At 42.6% G+C, this 20,200-nt stretch overlaps 1 long non-coding RNA gene across 1 annotated transcript in view; it reads right to left on the bottom strand.

Annotated features, from left to right (window-relative positions):
• LOC106017289 (uncharacterized) overlaps window positions 1-20,200 on the bottom strand; it is a 60,954-nt gene that overhangs the window by 23,144 nt on the left and 17,610 nt on the right. Inside the window, exon 2 of the long non-coding RNA XR_011812291.1 lies at window positions 772-911. This is a non-coding gene — a long non-coding RNA (uncharacterized lncRNA). The remainder of the gene's footprint in view (window positions 1-771; window positions 912-20,200) is intronic.

Genomic DNA, 20,200 nt, shown 5'->3' with positions numbered 1-20,200 from the left:
ACCAGCACAGGAGCTGGATATGGCTGGGCAGGAGGAGAGGGCAGAGAAAGGAAGGGTGGACAGGGCCAGATGTACTGAATCAGAGCTCCTCGCGGGCAGCATTCGCTGGCAGGGCTCCGAGAGAGCCCAGGCGGGAGATGTGGAGCTGCATCCCCCCGCTGGGAGATGTGCTGGGAGCATGAAGCACTTCCAGCTGGGAGCGTAGAGCTGCAATTGCAAATTGCACCCTCGGTGCTCAGGGGGGTGAGTCGAGCCCATTAGCCAGCTAATCCTCACAACAGGCTTTTGTGAGGCTACTATTTTGTTCTAGGGAAATGTATGATCTACTGATTACACAGTATCCCAACATGCCAAATGTATGCTTGAAACCAGTAAACAATAAATATTTAATTAGCCGGTCATTTTGACAATAACAACAGGCAACAATTAAGCTGGCTTTTCATTTCCCGTTCATTTAGTTGTCAGTGTTGTATAGTTACAGTTAAAAGCCAGCTCCTGACTTGACCACAACCTTTATTAAGATTGTGAAGATAGAGAATATGTAGGTTTGATCTGAGCTTTTGATCTATGTCTCTGATTTCTCCTGCCGTTGTGCATATTGTGAGAATGACTCAAATAACCATTAATATGATGTGGGTTGAATATGAAATTTTGAAGTTTTTTCTTTTTAAAGTCTGACAGTGCCAAAGAAGACTTCAGAGGCAATACCATCATGTTGCAACCCAAAACCACTCATCTACTCCATTCCCACCAGGGCTTCTCTCACGTCACCTGTCTGTGTCCATGCTCCTCTTCCACGCCAAGCCTCCCTTCCATCCTCATCCCTCTGCATGTTCTTTACTCCTCTGCTCTTTTTTGTCTACAGTCCTTCTACTGAATCCCAGACAGGCTCATCAGTGGGGTGTTAAGTTCTGAAAGGAAAACGGAAGAAGAAAAGCCATTTTTCAAGCACCAGATTTAAGTTCTATGCCACTTATGTTGGTACCTACGGACTCTATATCCTGGTTCATCTCTTTGTTCTTGTCTTTGTGTAGATCACCATACTTCACTGGTAGACATCCTTCTTGACAGGCTTACTGGGAAAGCCTAAGGCTAGAAACCAAACTCTTCTTACATATTAAACACTTCAGTCCAGAGGGTGGGAGCAGGATTAGACAGGGCCTTCTGCCACCTCACACGAAGCCCCACCTGTCACTGGCAATGACGCATCTACTCTTACAAACAAATCAGGGCTTCTCCTAGATGGCTGTCAGCCAGGTGGTGCAGGTATGATAAGGAAAGGAATGGGGATTTTGGCTGGTTGAATTCAGAGCACCAGACTGTAAATGAGGAGACTTGGTTGTAATCACAGTTCTCCTGCTGAATGGCTGTCTGAATGCAGACAAGTCATTTTGCATCTGTTTCCCTTTCCATCCTTTTCTGTGTTGTCTATGATTGCGAGATCTTTACAGCACATTAATGTCTCCCTGATGTACCCAAATGGCATTTAACACTGTGCAGTCACGACCCTGTTTGAGACATATAAGCACTGCTGTAATGGATAACGCGCACACTAGCCATGCATTCACTTATAGATATCACTCCTTTTTACATATTTCCCTTTCACCACCACAATGCCACATCCTGCCCAAAGTCTTCATGAAATGGCAGACTTCTAATTTATCAGTTTTACTTAGTCTTGTTAGATTTTACTGAGTGTTGAAGTCAGTTCCAATTTAATTTTGACTTTGACTAGAACTGAAAACAGAGCCTTGAGTCCTCCCTCTACAATAGGAGTAATGTCCTGCAAAATAAATGGAATTAATTGTGAAAGTCAGCTTTGAATCAAGTCCACTGTGTTTAGACCTACTAATCAGAAAGCATTTATAGAGTCACAAGAAGCTGATAAAATGCGTACATAGTTTTAAATATCCCATTGTAATGCATTGTAAACCTTAATTTAAAACCAGACAGCTTAAAAGCTTTATGGATTTGATTGATGATATACCCTCTATATTGATGGCTGAACCCAGCGTACTGTTATTTCTGCTTTGTCTTGCTAACAACAAAGTTTAGAATGATAATATATTTTTATAAAAAGCTTTACTATTACGCTGCTGCAAAAGTGACATTAAATAATGATAATAGTCCTGAGCCACAACTTCACACAGAATCTGTTCTGGAGGCAACAAATTTACATACCGCAGGCACAGAGGCTGCTGGCATTGCAGGGAGAATGCTCCAGATCTCCAAAACATTAGCATGAGAGCATCCCACAAAGCAAAGGAGGAAAGAAAGGCAAATTTGGGCAGCTGATCAATTAAAATCCTTCATCTCCAGCTGCCAGCATGAGGCTGGGGGTCCGTGGCTCTCCAGCCAGCCAGGCAGAGGTCACATCCCAAGGGACAGAGCAGCCAAGGGACACCTCTGAAAAACCCACAAGAAATGCTAAGTCCATGAAATTCTCCAGAGGAATTTCTGTTCTGCAGGGGGAAGAGCAAACCCAGTGGTTTGCTTTAATAATGCAGCATTTGTGGTTCATTTTCCTCCTCTGATCCTGCCTTTGTAACATGACTAGAGCAGAGCCAAGGCAAGCAGAGCAGAGGCTCATCCACATAAGCCTCACTGAGGGATGTGTTGCCTGTCCTTGCAGAAGGAGCACCGGCCTGACCAAGCACCTTGGGAGCCCTCTGATGCTGGTGAAGACCTTGTGGTGTGCTTTAGCTAGATAAGCAGAGGAACAGACATCTTCACACATCTGAGCTGGATCACATTCGTGTCACCACACAATTCAGGGTGCATAAACCCTCATGACTCTGTTGCACGGATATGTCAAATTCTGCCTCATTTTTTTCAGGTCAGCAATGAAAAATGTATAACTTGTGCTGATGGGCAGCCACCCTGTGCAGAACAGTGGCAGCAAATCACATTCAATTAGAAACAATTATGGCAGGAATAAAAATCCACCCTGAGAAATAACCAGGTTAAACAAGAAGTTGCAATGGAGCATGACAGCAAAAGGCATTTTTACATATTAAAACCTGTATGATTTATTCAAGCAGAGTTGAATGATGAATTGCAAATTTGGAAACAACACAGGTTTACAGTTTGTATAAATTAATATTATGATTCCACAAGGCAATATAGTTCAAAAGTCAACAACAATTCTTGAAATACTGTTCAAAGACTTAGGCTTAAATTAAACAAAAAGAAAGCACCTGTTCTAAGCTATACACGAAATGCTGTCCAAAAATCAAATAACTTGTGCATCCTCCCAAACAGACAACAATTTTAAATTCTATCTTCAGCTGTACATTTACGGTGGCTCAACTTTATGTTGATTATATTATCACTGGAAAATACAATATGTAGCAAAAACTACATTGTGTCAACAGCAGCTCAAGTTTTTAGGCAGAGTGACTTTCCAAATCTGCCCCTTTAGTTTGTAAGCTAAGAAAATAAATGGCTATCTTTAAAAACCAAGTAATTAATGTTTACATGTCTCTGTGTTTAAAATGTAAGCAAGTATTCATGTTCAAATTTACCTTACAAAACCTGTAATTATATGCTTGCATGTGTAAACTGAGTAGTTAGTAGTTTCACTGTCTGGCACAATTTTAGGAGTCAGATTTTATGATCTCATGAACTTCTGCATTGTAGCCCAGAATCTCAGATTGAAATGAAGTCAAAAGTATTCAGCACGACCAAATTATGCAGTTTTACGTATGGTGTTATGGGTGCATTTTGTGGAGCTAATAACAAGATGGAAAGCTGAAAGAAAATCTACATTTCATATTCCTATATGTGCACACATATACAAAGAAATGCAATTTTTATATATATACACACATACATGCATATACAGCCAGCAGGACACCTGCCAATATAAAAAATGTATTTGCATGCAATGATACTGAAGTTTTCCACTGCACGGAAATAGGGCTGACTGAGACCTCATTCTTTCCTGGAAAAAAAACAAAAACAAAAAACAAAACCAGATTTGGGAATCAGACAGAGGGGAGCTGAAATCTTACCTCTTTCATAGAGGGGAGGTGCTGTATTACAGACAGGCATGCAGAAACACCCCAGGGTGCAGTGAAGGGATGCAATCGCAGATGCTGAGGTGTGTCTGGGCCCCAAATGGGAGGCTCTGAGGACATTTACCGGGTTGAGCCTCAGCATAGAAATGCCAAGTTTCTGCCTCCTGATTTAGTGTTGGAAAGTATTGAGTATTTCAGCCCTAAAGGTGCTGGAACACAATCCCTATGTGGGGTCTTCAAGATCTAAAGTGTGGCTGGGAACAGCCAGGTCCCACTTTAGGCACCAAAATCATTTTGTGCCTGGAGAACATGCTTCAGAAATGTGATTATTATCCTTACTGTGCTAAAAATGTGCCAGGCAGTGAACAGATTAGAAAACATCATGCCTCCTGTCCTGACAAGCCTGCAATCCAAGGTGTCGGTCCAGCAGCTGGGTGCATGGGTATCCCTCATCAAGAGCAGGGGGCTGCCAGACCCTGGGACAGGCAGATCCCATCTCAGGGAGAGCCTGCAGGGGTGGGAAGGGCACAGCAGGACCCTCGCCTGGAAATCAGCTCCCTTCAGATCCTGCTCCAAGCCAGAGAAAAGGATCATAACAGTCTTTTCTTATATTAAAATCTCTGAATTTGAGAGAGAGAGGAGAGATGAGGGAGATAGAAATTTATGATTCAAGCAGAAGGGGTTTGATTTTACACATGCATGCAGGCTCCAGGAAAGCTGTAATGCTGATTTTTTACTCTTCCTCAAATGGACACTAAATATTTCAGTCCCCAGATTTTGTCATTATTTCCCACCTCAAGAAAAACTCTATTACCACCTTCTGCATAAATGTTCCTTATTCAGCCACACAAAGGATTGCAGTTTGGGGAAGGTTTTCCTTTTTTTTTTTTTTTTTTTTCTCCCCCTTACTCCCCTCTGGCTCTTTCATTTATGGATGCTGACAGAGTCCTGGGTTTTGCTCCATTCCCCCAAGTTATCCATCAGTTCCTGTGCCTCTGTTGTCCCAGGACACACTGAATTTAGAAAACTGATCATTAGCAAGTGTTTTCCAAGCCCTTCCTTGTGGAGAACAGAAAGCCATTTTTCAGGTAGCAGCTGACAGATCTGTAGGCACCTCTGGATCGCTCCATTTTGCTAGATTCAATGAACCACTTGACAAAAGTTAATTAGAGTATTGCTGTCTGGGATGGGAAGGCCCGCTGAGAGATAGTGGAAGCATCCCGTTTCTCACAGCAGTTCAGCCAGAAAGCTACCCACCACGACTTTTATTATTAATAAACACACCATACCATAATTATACCTTTTACAAGCAGCAGGGATTTGAATCCCATGTTGTTAAACCTCCTGCATTGCTTTGAAAACAAGTTGCACCAGGCCCCAAATGCTCTGCTGGGAGGTGCTGTATACATAAAACTGCTACCGGTGTCAGTAATAACACCAGCAATAAATAGAGATGTGAGCCTGTCGCAAAAACTCCCTCATGCCAGCAAAACTGACTGTGCTCCTACAGGCACAGCTTCATAACACATCAGTTGCTTAATCTGGGAAGCAAAGAGGGCTGTGAGAAGAAGCAGGACTAGTTCCCTATCTCGCATGCTTTATGGATTTTCTGATATTTACTTGTTTCCCACCTACAGGTGAAATGGGCCTACGAGCCAAATTATTGGGAAAACAGGGAAATAAACATCAACCCAAAAATCTTAACAAAATCAGGTTCTAAACAACTCACAACTGCCAAATAAATTAAAACCTCCTCTGGCATATGCTGGGGGGTCAGTTTGCCTGGAGAGCAGCTTTTGGCTAAGAGAGACAGCTCCGTCCCTCAGCCTGGCCAGAGTGGCAATAACCAGCACAAAGCAAGCCTGGCATTGGGCTCCTGGAAAACAACTTGTAGTTGCCACTAAACAGATCCATCATTTTAGGTATGCTTACAAAAGTAATCATCATTTAGATGAGGAACTGCAGGCTGGATTACAACGTGTCCTGGTGGTGGGTTAGTCTTCATGAGTGTCACCGCTCAGATTTTACTAAAACTCCAGGTTTCTGCCCTTTAATAGATTGCCACTAGGTGACTTGAATTTTCCACACTGCAAAGACCATTTGCAGCTCCCATGTGCTCCCAAAGTCTTGTTCAGGATTTGCAGTATCAGGGCTTTCCCATGCACACAGGGGAAGGATGGGGCAGAGCTGCACAGCTGCAGTGTCCTTGGTGCAAAGGAGCTTTACCCTTGTCTCTGTCCTGGCACCAGCTCTCTGACTCCTGTATTTTTTGGAGATGCTGAGGAAGCCTGCCTTCTTTTCAGCTTGTACAGGTAAAATCTGTCCCCTCACTGAGGTTTTTTTTTTTTTCTTCTTCTTTTTTTTTTTTTTTTCCAGAGGAACAGTATCTAGCTCTGCAAGCCAGAGGTCTGCTTAGTTGCAGGAACAGAAATAGGGCCTCAAGTCCAGAGGAGAATATTTTGCAGATGTAGCTAAAACTGGGATCTGGCCCTGGGAGTGCATTTGCAGACATCTGGATATGATGTGCAGCAGCAATGCCTCTGTGGATCAGCAGCATAATTGCAGTAAATAATTCAAGAAACAGCAAATGATGCTAAAAGTGAACCCTGCAGCTTCGCAAAACAGCCGATCGCACTCCTGCCTGCAGCGGGGCTGCCTGCCATGGTGGGCAGCGCAGCGGGTCCCCATGGGGCTGACAGTGATCAAATGGGGCTGCTGACAGCTGGATAGCCTCTGACACCGTGTCTACAGTCTGTAAATGTGGTGGGATTGCACTTTTCAGGTCCCAGCTGGGCTTCTGGGCTCCCTTTAAACCCCACTATTTTCTCCAAGCTGAGGAACATACAGGTCCAGAGTTGCTCCTGTACCACCTGTACCTTTGGCCCCTTCCTGATAAGGGGTCCTGGCCATACCTCCCAGCATTGCTCCAGGCCAGAGAAAATAAGCTGTAAGATCAGAGGATGTTAAACTTTACTTATCAGGACAGAAAGATGTTGGTCCCCTGTCAATTACATATCTGGCTCCTCCCAACCCTTTCTGGCTGTGCTCCGCCAATGGCAAACATCACCTTACAGGATCCCTGTATCAAGCTCCCATCTACATTCTCACATTTTACATAATTAGGTATTTGATATTATGCAATATTACATGAAAATACAGAACTGTTACATAAACCAGCAGTGATGGTGCTGCACTGGGACTCGGCACATTTCCAGTTTTGGAACGACCTCAGCAGATCCCCCTCCCCCTTCCCTTTAGGCTAGGGATGGCTCATTCACAGAAGTCTGGGCAATCACACCAGGGAGAGGGTCAGGAGTCAGAAGGCTTTCCAGCTTCACAGATCTGCACCATCTAGGATTAAGAGGTGAATTTATGTAGTATATTAAGATCTGTTCTCACTTCACTTCTGCATGACCTGGGTGGATGTTTTGAACAGCCACCTTCCAGGTCCCAGGCAGAAGCTGGATGGAGATTTTCCTTTATGCCCATTACTCTTTTCTCAGGCAATCGAGACCTTGGCCAGGAAAATATGCAATAACTCACAGATACAAGGTATAAATACAGAGGGAGTGGAAAGCAGAATTTCTCTCCGTGCAGATGACACTCTGCTATACATCACAAAACCTGGCACATCAGCACCAGCAGCCTCTGATCTAATAGAGGAACGTGGCTTTGCTGCTGGTTACAAAATAAGTCCAAACACAAGGCTGCAAGGAAGAAACTCCTTCCTCTGGGAAAGCAAGACCTTCAGTCATGTAAATGGAGCAGCAATGGCTCCTGCTCGCTTGGAATCCAAATAAGCAGAAAGATATTTTATTTATTTAAATGGGGTCTGGGAGTCCCCCCTTTCCCATCTCCTGCAGAGTACGGCATGCCATTGTAACCAGCTGCATGCTGAATCCACCGCCCCAGACTATATCTTTTTTTTTTTAACAATTATCAGATTAACATAAAGTCATTTGTCCCACTGCTGGAATACAATCTTACTTTCATAAAAGTCTGTAATTGTAGTTCATTCCTTGGAGTGCTCAAAATTCTGACTCACATTTGAATTACAGTTTTGCAAGGACTCCTGATACTTACAATGGGCAAAACTAAATCTGTCTTCTTCCTACCTAGAAGACCAAAAATCTATATGCAATATGTGGTGGGTGAAGCACATTTGTAGTGAAGTGTAATTATATCCAGAATAATGAACATATGCAAAATATTCCTCTTTGATCTGATGCCTACCTTTTGTGAATCTCTGAGTCATGTTGGTCTCACTTTCTTCACAGCATATGTTTTTTTTTTTTTTTAATTTTAATTTTTGCTGGTGGTGTTAAATGATGTAAGTGTGGAAAAAAGGTTTGGTTTTACTTTGCCCCTGTTATCATCGGTGAACATCATCATCTAATCTGTTCTTGGCAATGACTTCAAGAAGCGTCAGGAAAGCTAGGTGTCCTTGGATCTCAAGTTGAATTTGTTAGGATTTGCTCTTGGAAACATCATACTTGCCTTGTAATAGGATATAGCTTCAGCCACAAGCCCTGGAGAGACAGATCAGACTAATTTTTTTCATTGTCTAGAAAAAATACCACAGCACATACATGTAAAACCTCCAATGTATTTACTACTGTCCCTAACCTTTCTACTTGAACACTCTTCTTCTTCCAAGAACTGTGATCTTCTCCTGAAGCACTACCTACATGTATGTTATGACACTTCCTCCAAGAAAACGTAGAGGGAATGCAATGGCAATTTCAGCAAAGGAATCACAGGGAAGCAGCGGACAGAAATATTACTGATCAATGGCAAGAAAGATTAAAGGTAGTACCATCCTTGTGGCACTCTGCTGAGCAATGAGTGAAGAAGATCAAAGGGATTATCAAGTGCAAAGAGAGAGCTTGTGGCTATTAAGCTGATAAAAAAAAAAAAAAGTCCTGTGGGAAATAGAAACAAAACTCTTAGCAAAAGATAAGAATCAGATTTTCTTGTTTCACAAAAGTGAGCATGTTGGAGGGATAGGCATCAGGAATTGCAAAGCCTTCTAACGAGGCTGTAAGGTCAGGCAGCTGGTCCTTAAAGAGCAAAGAGAAACAGATGTGAATCATGGAGGACATGTCACGGAGAATGGATAGAAGAGCTTCTGCAGGCATCAGGATGGAAAGGTCTCTGCAAGGTGCCCTGCTCAGGTACATTGAAGGCGGAGGAGGGCAGCTAAGATGCAGAGAGATTTTAATGCTTGGATGGTGTTGCACACATTTAGATCTGACCTGGCCAAGAAAGGTCACAGTAGCCTTTACATATATTTAAGGCCTTTTTGCAGAAGAGGATTTAGTAGGTTTAAAGTTCAACTTATATTAAATGTTTTTGTAGATAACTTGAAGTGGAAGAAAGAGTGAGCTGGATTATGAATCTTCTTACACCCTTTTACAGCATTTATAATTAACTCCGAAGTCTATTTTTTTGCTACTGGGAAGCAGGCTTGCTGTAATCTTCTAATTAATAAATGGCTCAATAAATCATGAAATCTTTTGTCCATGGAGAAACTTACACTTACTGTCAGAAATATTACGCTCTAAAAGTGGTAGTTGACAACTAACCATTTTTTTTCCTCCTGCTTTGACTTTTTCTTTTTCATTTATACTTAATTTGAAGATGTTAAATGACTAAATTAGTCAGTGAAATTATCCAGTGAGGGCTGGATGGAATGCCATTTAAAATCTGTGTGAAAGCCCTCCTTGGCTCCAAAGGGCTCTGGGTTGGGTCTTAAGAACAGTTCAGCAACTGGGATTCAGCTTTCTCAGCAACAGCGCAGCATTGCCCTCAATGCACTGACCAGGACAATCCCATGCCACGTGTCTCTGGCCATCATTTCACTTGCACAGTGTGTTTCTGGGGGAAGAGCCTGGCCCAGTGCCTGGCACTGTTGGCAAAATTGCAGGTGTGGGCTTTGCATTGCAGGCATGCTGTCCCACCTGTCTTCCCTTGCCCTTTGGCTTTCCATCTCTTGCTCAGTTAAATTGCAAGCTCTTTCTGGCACGGGCCATCTCTTACTCTGCCCTTTCAAAGCTCAGATTTCTGGAACTTTAAATAAAGGAGCAATAAAAGTTGCCATGGAGCAGCAGCAGCTGACAGGGACCTGGGTTTTGGCATTCATTAGCTGGACTGGAAGCAGCGCTTTCCTCTTGTAACTACCTCAGGTCCCCTTCCTTCCTCCTGAGCAACATTACAATAAATATTTGCTAGTCTGTGTTTCCCAGGCTTGACACATAAATAAACACCTCGCGCTCTTCTCTCCAGAGGGAATTGGGGATTCTTATCTTCATTTTCTGAATGTGGATGTGAAAACAAAGACAGGTAGGGCAAGACTTTTCTGCTAAAAACATGCATCCTGTATTAATCTAGGCAATGGCTGTGACTTGACAGCCCAGTGGCTTATCATTACATGTAAAGCGGCCCAACAGTAAGTAGCCAATGTGGGAGCTAACCAGCTTGCAGCCCTTCCTCCCACGTTCACACTTGAGGCACAAGACATGGGGAACCACAGCAAAAAGCAGAAGTCTTTGTGGTCTTGAGCTATCTGAAAAAGGACATACATGCCATCAGACCATGAGGATGACAGGAAAGAACAGCTCCTTGGAGACACACTACAGAAGTGCACATCTGGAGGGCTCTTAGCATCAGCTGGTGGTGGCCTTTGCTGGAGCAGGTAATGGATTTGATGGACCCCAAAGCTGTCCTCACATGGTGTTTTCCTACGATTTACCACTCACAAAAACAGAGATCTTTATTCCGAACAGTATAGATTGGGTATTCAATCACAGCTGTGTCTGCAAGTTGCAGCTGCTGCAGTTGGCTGTTCCTCCTGGGGAAGGTGGTTACAGTGCCTGTGGAGATGAGAAGGTGCACAAGGCAAAGCAGGAAAAATATTTTTGTTGTGCAAAATAAAATATCTCTCTGAAAAGTTGCTATATTGAGAAAATGTTAGCAGTGCATTTAAGACAGCCCCTAAATGTCAAGGGAGCATCAATCATTCACTTTATTTACACTAGTAAAAGACAGAGCCTTCTATATGAGTGCTGACAAATAAAAAGGGGGGTGTGCAACTATTTTTGTTTGAATTCTTAATTATTCCAGAAATATTTCAACTGAAGCTCATCAGCTGAATATAAATACTATCCTAGCTGCATGCATAGGCGTGAAAAGAGAAGAATTCCCATTATCAAAGTAATCTGCAGCTCTGAAGTCTATGGTTTCCTGCACCAGCAAATTTCTATCCATTCCTAGTGACTGATGTGTGCAATAGTTTAGGAAAGTGGATGAGTTCCTAATGGAGGATGTAAGGTGTCCGTTAAAGATCAGGTAGAAGAACATTAATTTACCTTTTAAAATATATTGGGAGACAAATAAGGCAATGAAATCATTAGTATGCATGCATTGCCTCTGCTGGATCAAGTCAGACGAGCTCAGCTGTGCCTCCTAATGCTTGCACTGCAAAACACTGCTTGATAGCCTCAACATTTTAATAGTAATAATAATAGAAATAGTAATAATATTTACTGATGGGCAAGGCAGGATGTGATTTAATGGGAGCAGAAATCTTGGGTTTTCTATCTAGCTTGCACACAGATTCATTCTATTTCTACAAATAAAGCCCTGAACTTCTTTTGCTACTACAGCCAGCAGCAAAACAGGTAAAACAACAGCAAGCTGCCTAAAAACAGCCCAGGGAGCCTTAACAAGTCAATATTGCAAACATCCTGCATGAAGCAGGAAAGAAGCAGAATAGAGAGGAATAAAAAAAGAGAGGGCAAACTCTTTTGTTTGGTATGTACAAGAAGCGAATAAACTCCATTCTGCCTAATAAAAGCAAGTTCACTTGCTATCATTTATATTTTACTGCAACTCTCCCTCCTCAGCCTCAGCCCCTTCAGCTGAGATTCCTATAGGCAGACCCTTCCTTTGGCTCCTCAGCAACCCATGGGCAGTGATAAATCACCATTCAAGTGGCAAATTATGCTCTGATTTGGGGTCTCTTAACACGGGGCAAGATCTTCCTTCAGGCGTTGGCCCGATGCAGCATTAATGCGCACATCACCAAAAGATAAAACAATACTGCAGTGCTCTTTGATCTGGGTATTGTCATGCGGGAAGATGTGTCCCATGTCAGAAATGCTGCTGCAGGAAGGGCTGGGTAGTAATTACCTGAAGATGCTTTAATGTGAAGTTTCCTGCTGAGATTAAGCATGGAAATGCAGCAATATATGTATATATTTATTCTGAAAAGAATAATCATGAGATGTGAGGAGCTGAAGAAGTGTGATCCCAGTCCAATGAGCCTAAGCATACAGAATATTGCTTTACAAAAAAGTTACTTCAAAAGGTGAAATTCTGGAGAACAGAAGGTAGAGGAATTGGTGTGAATCAGATAATATAGGGGAACCAGGCCTTAACAGCTAATTAATCAAGAGAATTTCTTCATGATATTTCCAGCACAGCAGCTCACGGTGACATGGGGCATCCTGCTGCAAGGAGGAGGATGGAGGCGTCTGTGGCTGGCTGCTCTCAAGCCTCTCTCCAATCCAGCAGCCACTCTTACACATCATTAAGAGCCAAGCTCCCCATGGGGAACACCAGCGGTCTCATCAACATGGAGAGCAGCCCTCTTGCTTTGCATCACTGAAGTCTTGAATATTCCCACACAGACCCCGTCTGAAACACAGCAGCTTTTTAAGGCAGCTCTGGGATTTTCATGACCAAAATAATACATTCAGGGAGGGTCAAATCAAGGAGATTCCTGATTGTCAGGGCAGCCTGGAAGCCAGGTGAAAGCACAATCTGGTCCATTTGGTGCTGGTTCATCAAGAATTTGTCATAATTTGTGGCAGGGTGCTCAGATGGAGCCCTATAGATATGAATTTTAATTGAAATTTGATTGCAGGAGACATAAACCAACACAAACGTCAGTGCACTGCTGCTTCCTCCAAAGGTCAGGACAATAAGCTGAAGCCATACCCCAAAATGATATCTTTGCCAGCAGTGGCTGTGTAGCAGAACTCACCGATTCCAGCCTGGAAACTGGCAGGGCAGAATGGGAAAACAGCCTCCCGGGGCTGGGGATGGAGAGCCCTTTTTGGATTGAGCTGTAATAAAAGAGTATTCTGATATGTTCCAAAGGCACAGCCCAAGTTATCACAACAACATTAATTTACCATTAGGCCTTGCTGGAATCAGAGAGGAAGACTTTGATTTTTAAAAGCAGAGTCAAAGGAAAGCACAAGTGAAAAAAAATAATTCAGTCCTTTTAAAGTCTGACCTAAAAATCCGTGCGGTGTAAAATATACACTGAAATATTTATGTCAGGTTTCTATGGTTCATGTGTGTACGTATATGACAAAGCAAACTCGCCCTTGCTCCTGTTGGCCTTACACACCGTGCGACTCAAGGAACAGTTCCCAGTGGAAGGGAAAGGGCTGACCACGGCCAGCAGAGGCTGTGTTATAGTGCTGGGAGCCCAGTAGGACAGTACGGCTACCAGACCACTTCCCTGGCCTCTGTGGGATTTGGAGAAGAGAGCTCTGGGCATCTCCTCTGCTCTCTAGCACACTCTGGGGATGCTGCTGTCTGAACACCTGAGGTGCACCAGCTCCTCTGGGGATGGGGTGGTTCCCTTCCCTACAGCAGCACAGGTTTCCAGAGGCTCAAGCTAACCTCATGAACCTGCTGATACAAACTTCACTGTCCTTGTGCCAAAACAGATGTGCACTCCCCTGGTTTGGAGGTAACTCATCTACCCCAGGTGCTGACGGAGAGAGTCCCACAGATATTCATGAGCAGCTTGAAGGGCTCTGCACAAAGCATGGCAAACCAGAGCAGACAGTGTGAAAAGGAAGGATCTAGTGGGTGAAATTTTAGAAAAGGCAAGAAAATGTCTTGCCTTTTTATCAGCAGAAAAGTCCAGTCCCCGTCCCAGAGAAAGGATTTCTCTCTGGAAAAACAGCAAATGCCCAGCTCTGCATGGAAACGAAGGGCTGGATTCAGATCTCATCCAGGGATGATGGGGAAAAGCCAGAGTAAAACCTCAATGTTAACGAGTTGCTTCATATTTCAAGGAGTGTAACAGAGCTGAGCCTCTATACAAGTGTGCCTCTTGGTTTCTAAGGAACCGGCTGTTATTTATGCAGTCTATTTACACGTTCTCTTGGCTCTTTACGCAGAGGAAACCTTTTATCGTGTGAGCTCCCTCTCTCTTTTTCCTTCCACATACACACATACATCTACTACAAACAGAGAAGTTAGGGCAAAGACGTGAAAGAATTCCACATCAGTTTGTTTTAAAGGAAGATATTTCAGGTTGTCAGTGTGAAATTGTCATAAAATATACAGAATTATTATTGTCTGTGCATTTCTCCCTCCTAAGAGGATTCTGCTAATTAAACAAGAAGAGATTATCAAACTTTGTCTACAGCTGATAAAATCCAGCTACAAATTAAAATGCATGTTAAAGCTAATCCATCACAAACTGAAAAATTAAGCTAGTGCATTTGTAATGTTTTTAACATCCTTTGTCCTTCACACAGTGCTCAAATACTAGAGTTTGAGTTAGTATTTCATATTTTAGTAAAACTGTACCTTCTATAGTTTCTAAAAGCTCATCTTCTTTGCATGCTTAAGACTATGTAACTAATTTACATTGCTTTTTACAAATGGAATTGTAAAAGAAAGAGGAAAATGTAAGCAAGCTAGATTAAAATAAACATTTGCCTCTTTCCAGTGCCAATAAGTTTTGAAAAGTTTCCTCTTGTTATTACATACCTCTCAATGATTCACAGCAGCAGAAAGCCAAAATGCCACCAAAGAAAGCCTTTTTTCTTTTATTATTATTGGAACAAGCAAGAACAAGGAGTTCTAGAAATTCAGGGGGAGATCTGTTGGGTCCCAGCCCTGTTTGCACGTATGAGCCTGAGTCATTTTAGCTGTGATTAACCACAACAAAATGAGGACAGAGCTGGTCCAAAGTGGCACACCCAATCCAAGGCACTGCTGAAGAATTTGAAGCTCAGGGGTGCTGAACTAAAGCACCCTGTCTTCAGATATTCATCTGACACTAATAACTAAAGAGCACTTTCCTTCTGGCTCAAGTCCACTGCAGTCAGAAATGGTGCTGGGTCTGAGTGTGACAATAGCTAAAGGGCAAAGAAACCGATCTAAGTAGAAAACACAACTGAGAGGCCATGTAATCTGGAAGAAAAATCACAGCTATCAGCCACAGGACACCAGGTCTCTTCCTCGCTCTGCTGCCCACGCACTTCACAACCCTGGGACAAGTCACAGCACCTTTTTCCTACTGATCCTTTTTTCATTCTCGTTACTTGACATTTTGGTCCCCTTTTGAGTAGGGTCTTTGTTTCACTAGAGTTTGGTGATGCTGAATACTAATCTTGGCAGTGACCTTTACGGCCTAAGATGATTCAAATAATAAAGTGAGGAAAAAATAAAATATATGTGGTATGTGCTGTCTTTCAACACAACAATCCCATAGCTTTTAAAGTAACTGTTTAAATGACTGACTCATTGCTAAAGTATTTATTGCGTTAGTTTTTGTCCTGCCTATGAAGGATAGCATGCCTCTGTTGGAGTTATGATTGCAACAAATATAAATTTTTCCTCTTAAACAGAGAACACAAAAACAAACTCCTTAAAAAATCCGAGTTTTAAAGAAAAGGGGGAACATGGGTGAAATATTTTTACCCACAAGCCCTCTTCATTTGCTATATAACGTTCAAACACTGTTTTTTTTCTTGCCCACCTTGTTGCCTGCTGAACGCACAGGGTATGGTCACATCTTTGCCCAGCAGGTGGGAAAGTGGTTGCAGGTGCCTGGTCCACGTGTCTCACAAACCTAGGTAGGTTTGCTCCAAGAGCTCAGACCAGGTTTAAGCTATGTTTGTACAGAAGCCTTTATATATCCCCACTGCTCATCCCACGTCAAGAGGAATTGTCCCATTGGCCATCCACAGGGAGCCAACTTCTCCACTGTGCACTCACCAGGGCCCCATGGTGACCTGGCATGGCCAAGTTACAGGTTAGCACTAGCTGCTAGGTGTCTTCTCTCAAAAACTCACAGCTTCAGTTCAACTGATTCATTAAGACCTGCTCCAGCTTCTCGTGTCCTGTCCCTCCAGGCAGAAATTAAGTTCCTGTCGTATGTGGAAAAGAATAGTTGCAAGTCTCTGGCTTTGCTCCAGCTTAAAGCAGAGTTAATTCCACATAGTTCTAAGAATCAGAATAACAAATTCCACATGTCCCTGCAATTGCTTTGACCTTGCACTATGATTTGTGCTAGAGTAAGGTCCATTTAGAGTACAAAACACAAGGGTAGTATTTATTTAACTGATTATGCTGCATTCTTGTCTTATGAATCACTTGCCACAGATGGTACTTATGCTATGTCCTACTTTCTCATTTGACAAATGACTACTCTAAGACTCTTATATTGGCTCTAGCATGAATGTAACTGCATCGAATGCAATGGATTTATTTTTTATTTATATTGGTGTCAACAAAATTGGACACAGGACCTGTAAAAGTAAAAAAAAAAAAGTGCCCCAGATACCTGTAGAATTCAATATGACACATTCATTATTTATAAAATGATTGTTTCTGTTGCAAAACATTATTGATATTGTTATTTTGTGAGTTTTCCACATGTACAACTGGTACCTACAACTGTATGTAGTTAATATTGCCTGAGATTAATAAAACTGGTAGAAGGTTTTTCAATCAATATATTCTCTCCAAAGAATATGCAACAGTGTGTATGGGGGAATTGATTCTGTTTTCACAGACGTGTAAATTAAAAGATCCTTAGAAGTGAAAGGAATTGTAAAAGCAGGAAACAAGAAGGCCATATGCGATGTAAAGATTAACATATATTTTAAATACAGCTTTGTGGTGCTTTGGAGACCATTTCTGGATTACAGTAATTATATATTCAGCAAAAAGCAGCTTTCAAATATAGAGCCACAAATTACTTCTAGCAAGAAAAGAAGGAAAAAAGATTTTTTTTTTTTTCCTTTTTTTCCCCAGGAATGGGTTTGTCAGCTTACTCCTGCAAACCCTTACTCCCTCAAAGAGGGCCTGTTGACATGAACACACCACCAGAAGGAGAAGCCAGGGAGAAGTAGCCGTACAAAGACTAGGTGTGTGAAAAGTAGCCTATGAAGTTCAAAGGATTATTTCTTATTGCAGACGACCTTCCAATCTCTAAGGGAGAAAATGGAGGTGCACCCACCCTGTGGTGCAGGGATTGTTAAGAAGACCCCTCCAGAATCCGTATGATGACAGGAGTGAGAAATACCTGTAAGAAACTTTCTTCTTTTTACCCCCTTGGTGCTTTTCCTCACCCATCCTCCTCTGATTACTGTTCATAGCCTCAGGACTGGTTGCCTGACTAAAGAAACATCTCCTAACTAGTGCCCAAATACTGGAGTTCCTCAGTCCCAGCACAGCCAGAGGGGAGAGGAAAGCCTTGTGGCTCTTTTGCTGGTTGCACAGGCGTCCCCTCGGAGGCACTTTGTAACATTAATACATACACATTGCTACTGCTCACCTCTTCTGAAACATGTTTCCACCCAATGGAACAAATGAGGATTTAAAACCCATGCGTGTCACAGGAATTTAAGGGTGTCATTGATCCCTCCAGTCACACTGTTTTGGGCAGCTTTTGTAAGGTAATAGGCTTGGGTTTAGACAGCTTTGGGAAAGGAGGCTATTAAGCAAAAAGGAAAGTATTGCATGAAACTGGCTAAGCAATTGAGGTGATTACACTTGTCCTTTGGCAGAGAACTGGCTGTGCTGGGGGAGGTGCTGTCTCTGGACGAGCTGTTAGATACATGTCCTGGGCACTGAAAGGAACCAACAACCTGGTGGCACTTTATCCGAGATATTTGTGGTGTCCTGGCCAAGCTACAATTTGAGTAATTACATCCTTCCCACCTCTGCTGCTGTTATATTTTCAATCAGATGTAATATTCTTCATATCCTGTCCAAAACAACCATGTGCTATAAAAATAGCTATTTTTATTTATTTATTTTCCCACAGAAGTGACTGTTTTTCAGCTGTGGCTTACGGCTCTTGCAGACATAAAAAATAAATAAATAGGACTTCCACGTAGAATTATTCTGCACAAGCTGTATTCTCTTTTTACATCGACTATAACACCTGATCTTCCTGTATTAACTCAGGACCTCATTAGTTTTTTCCTGCCGAGTGCCTGGAAACACAGAGTCACTTCAGTCTGCTTGGCACTGTGTGGATGCACAGGGACAGTCCCAGCTTGGAATTGTTTGCATCCCAAATACCTAAATCAGCCCAGGTAGTACAGAAGCCCAGCAAAAGTAGAGGGGCCTGGCCAGGGTCATCCACAGCTTTCTGTCTTGGCAGCGTCATGGGGACCTCCCTTCATTCAGGGGTTAAGGCTGCAGCAAGTTTAGTGACAAACTGAAAAGCTCTGGAAGTTCCTCCAGAGGCAGGATGCCACCTGGAATTTGGATTCCTCCTTGCTGTGAGGAGAGGAAGACCTAGTCTAGGGAGACCTAGTCCCTGCCCAGAGCATCTTCCAGCAACAGGAGACAACCACAAAACCCAGGGCTGCCAAAGATTATAAAATATATAGCTCTGCCTTCTTTCCTTTACCTTCTCTCACATTTTTTTTCCTCCCCTCAAGGACTGGTCGAAGCTGCCAAGCTTCCCAGCAGCAATGTGTGCTGAGAAGAGGTTTTGAAGACAGGGAAGATGGTTGGCATGTTGGGATGGCAGCTCCCAGCCTGGGCTGCAGAGAGGAGCGCAGGAAACACAGGGTGTAATAGGGGAAGATGAGGGAACAAAATGGGAAATCCTCATGAGCAGGTCCTCAAATTTGGACAAAGCTCCAGCAGAGCTCAGGGAGGGCTTTGTCTGACTCAATACTAAACAAGAAACTCAAGAACTGACTCATAATAAGAGAGCTAAACAGTTAAGATCAAGCTTCTGGCTCCATTCAAAGATTTTGCTGTACTCATTGGACATCAGAATTCAGGTTGGAATCTGATACAGCAATAAAATACAGGCTTCACTTTTAGGATGGAAAGTGTAATTGTTATTATTATTATATTTCATTCAAAATAAATCACCTGGTTGAATTCAAATATATGGCAATATCTTGCTGAATCACAACCTTCAAAAACAAAGGAGAGGAACCTGATGGACATGCAGGCTGAACAATTTAACACTGAACTGTTTCCAGTTAGCAATGGGAAAGCATGGCTCTTACAACCTGCAGCTCCAGAAGAGACACAGTAGTGGGTTAGAGAAAAGACATTTCATGCTTGAGGACCTGGCCCAGAAACTGTCCCAGACCATTTTTTGATGTATTTCACAAACCTAGAGTCAAGCCTAAGGCATACAGAGAGGCAAAATTTCCACTCAAAAACCTGCTGGCTGCAGCACAGCTGTGGAGCAGTCCTAACTGTTATAACCACCCTGCAATGACTGGTGTTCAAAATAAATTGTCATCTCCTTTCTCCAACTGCTATTACCATTTCTGTGCATGAAAAGTAAATGGATGTTTCATTTTGTCTGCTACTTGTGGAAGTGAAGTGCTCTTGTATCTGCCATACTCACAGTCTGAGGAATAATGGTAAAATACAACTTGCATGCTTAAGCTTCATCTATATTTCAATTTTTGCTAGCCCAGCTCTGACACTTAGGAGCATGAAGGGAAAAAAAATAAAAATCTCACCTTCTAATATAACAGCAGTGTATAAAAATCCTCATATATTTTGCCAAAATCACTTGAATATCTGTTTTAATTTATCAGTAAATAACTTTATTTTTTGATGGTATCTATTTCTTGCTAGGGAAGATTGCTAGGTTGACGTCAATGTGACTGTGAAGATGAACTTCAATTCTGAAGCAGCCAGCAGCTCTTAGTTTTTGAACCCAATGTCTAAATCTGATGGACTCATATCTGCGTTCAGCCTGCAAAGGCTGACATCACACACCACCAGCTGCCACTGAAGTGAGATCAGGACCCAGCTCTCCATTTCAGCACAGCTAGCATCTCTGTTTGCCTGCTAGAGACAGAGGTTGAAGGAGATGCGCTAGCTTCTATTAGACTGTCTGCAACAGCAGGAAGAAACAGGTGCTGTATGGA

The sequence above is a fragment of the Anas platyrhynchos genome, chromosome 12 (genome assembly GCF_047663525.1).
Source record: "Anas platyrhynchos isolate ZD024472 breed Pekin duck chromosome 12, IASCAAS_PekinDuck_T2T, whole genome shotgun sequence".
Taxonomy (NCBI): Eukaryota; Metazoa; Chordata; class Aves; order Anseriformes; family Anatidae; genus Anas; species Anas platyrhynchos.
Note: the sequence above shows the minus strand (reverse complement) of the source record. Positions and strands in the feature narration are given on the sequence as shown.